The sequence below is a fragment of the Peromyscus californicus genome, unplaced genomic scaffold, assembly GCF_007827085.1.
Source record: "Peromyscus californicus insignis strain IS unplaced genomic scaffold, ASM782708v3 Scaffold_23__1_contigs__length_62951481, whole genome shotgun sequence".
NCBI lineage: Eukaryota > Metazoa > Chordata > Mammalia > Rodentia > Cricetidae > Peromyscus > Peromyscus californicus.
In genome coordinates, this window is record NW_026294534.1 from 30,508,049 (window position 1) to 30,511,032 (window position 2,984).

Here is a 2,984-nt window from a genome sequence, read left to right on the forward strand (position 1 = left end):
GGTGGTTGTTTTTCTTTTGGGGATACTTTAAGTTCTCAGTGCCTTCAGAGTTAATGGGAATTTCCTCATTTCTTGCCACAATCCACTTGCCAGTCTCTAGTTCAGCACAGAATATCCAGGGACACACAATGAATATGAAAATTAATTTAATCCAGGTGTCTGAAAATTTTTGAGTTATAATCCTCCACTCCCAAATGTCATAATTAAAATTATTGATAAAAACTTAAATTTTCTTGCCTGAAGAAAATAAAATTTCCTTTATAAAGATTTTTTTCTTCCTTGGAACAATGTTTCAAATTAAAAATAATCAGATGGTATAATATTATTATTACTGAAACTGTCTAATGAAATCACTGTCATTTTGAAAGATATACTTTTTAAAAGTTATATTTCCTAGCGTGTGTATCTTTTCTATCAGGGTACACACAGTCCTCTGGAACTCTTTTAATTGATACAAAGAACTGTACACCAAATGGAGGTCATTTAAATTTTACCTGAGTTTCTTTAGAACAGAAAATGTCTTCTTTAGATTATATATAAATGCTAATACTTAAGATAATAATTTGACATTTTTATGTCTTAGGACTGTATACAATTTAATTTGGCATTTTTCATTTTCAAAATACTGATTTTAGTAAAAATTATGTCTAGTAAGGATGAAAAATATTTACATAGGAATTATAAATCCCTTTTAACTTATTTTAAAGCAAAATTCAATTCTATTGACTTCATAATTAAGCCAGTACGAATCTTGAAACAGATTTTATCCATAACATCAGAGTCGAGAGACTTTCAAAATGACTCCTAGTACTCACACCAGCTATGAAAGTTAACCAGGGCATTGCTCGAATATTCTTGTGCCTGTGTCTGAATTGGTGGGTGGAAATAAAAGTTATGTGAGCTACTATCTTATTTTTGTCATTGCTGAGAATGGAAGCCAGGGCTCTACAACATGCTGAGCAAACACTCAGACGCTGAGCCCTGTCCTCAGCCCTTTCTTCCTATTGTTATGCTCTTCTTGATGTGTCCACTATTTGAATGCTGTTTTCATTTTCTGATTTCCTTCTAGAGGAGGCACTTCCCTCTGTCATGATGGAGAGCAACTATGGGATGGATGGAGCACCCTTTCTACCCCCCTTTTATTGTCTGCCTTTGTTTGTTGGTTTGTTTTAAGAATACACTATCATATTCTAGATTCATCTCCTCCTCAATTAGCACTTATTGTCTAAACAAGCATTCTACAATATTCTTATTTAGAATCCAACAATGTAAGTTGCTTTCTTTGCTGGAGAGTAAACCTGTAATTTTGTCCTATAAAACATATAGAAAAACAAACTTAAAAATCTAAATTTGCTGTAGCTAGAGTTTTCCTGCCTGGCCCACAGTCAGGACAAATCTCTGACACCCGCCAGTCCCACAGCCATTCAGACCCAACCAAATAAACACAGAGACTTATATTGGTTACAAACTGTATGGCCGTGGCAGTCTTCTTGCTAACTGTTCTTATAGCTTAAATTAATCCATTTCCATTAATCTATACCTTGCCACATGGCTTGTGGCTTACCGGTACTTTACATCTTCCTTGTCCTGATGGCGGCTGGCAGTGTCTCCCTCACTCAGCCTTCCACTTCCCAGCTCTATTCTCCTCCTTGTCCTGCCTATACTTCCTGCCTGGCCACGGGCCAATCAGTGATTTATTCATTGACCAATCAGCAACACATTTGACATACAGACCATCCCACAGCAATTTGCTGTCAAGATAAAGGTGTCAGTAGACAGTATAAACTGGAAAAGTAACTTTTAAATCAGTAAAATACACATCTGTAATTAAGGGAATGAATGTCATGTGCATATTAAAAATCTGCTAGGTATGTTTTTAGGAAAAAAATTTTAGAAAAAAAATTACAGACTATTGTGTAATTATCTTCCTAAGAAAAATAGCACTTTTTTTACTTTGCTTTTCTTTGAAAGAAGAGAACAAAATGCCCAGACAGTGTCCCAAAAATACATCATTAAAAGAAGAACAATGTGTTTTCTTCAAAGATGGAACTCACAGGGAGTACAGGAGCATGTCCAGGATTTATCTGTCACTTCTCTGGACTGCGAGGTCCCCAAACTGACAGTGAACTGCCTCAATCAAGAAACCTAGAACCACCACAGTCTTGTCCCAAGAAGTGCATCTCTAGTTGAACAGACATGTTTTATGGGATATTGTTTTAACAAGGTAAAGATGTGTTGCATTTGTTTATGTTGCAGGATATTACTTTAACTATGTAAAGACGTGGTACTTTTGTTTGTGCTGCATTTGTTAAATATGAAAAAAATGTGCTGCATTTGTTTCATGTTGCCTGCCTAAAGCAATTGACTAGTCTAATAAAGAGCTGAACAGCAAATAGTTAGGCAGAGAAAGGCTAGGTGGGGCTGCCGGGCAGGCATAATAAATAGGAGAAATCTAGGCTCAGGAGAAGAGGGGAGAGAAGAATGAGAAAAGGAAGAGAGAATGAGGGACACGCCCAGGGCAAGAAGCCAGGCAGACACCAGACAGACAGAGAAACAGTGAAAGTAAGAAAGGAAATAAGCCCTGAGGCAAAATGTAGATAAAGAAATGAGTTAGTTTAAGTTAAAAGAGCTAGCCAGATATACGCCTAAGCTAAGCCGAGAATTCAAATTGAATAATAAGTCTCCATGTCATGATTTGGGAGCCGGTTGGTGGCCCAAAAGGAAAACTCTAGTACAGACATGTGACTCAGGGTAAATGAGTACATGTCTTTATCCTCTCCTTTGTCAATTAGTATGGTTATACACTGTCACATTCCCCCAAAATATTGAGTTCAACACCTGCAAGAAATATTTAGGTTTTGAGTACTGCTCATCTTGGTGATAATTCATGCAATACTTGAAAGACCGTTGAACAATTCTAACCCAACAGAAAAACTTCTAGAAAAGGATGACAAAGAAGAAAAAACTGATTAAATATTTTTTAA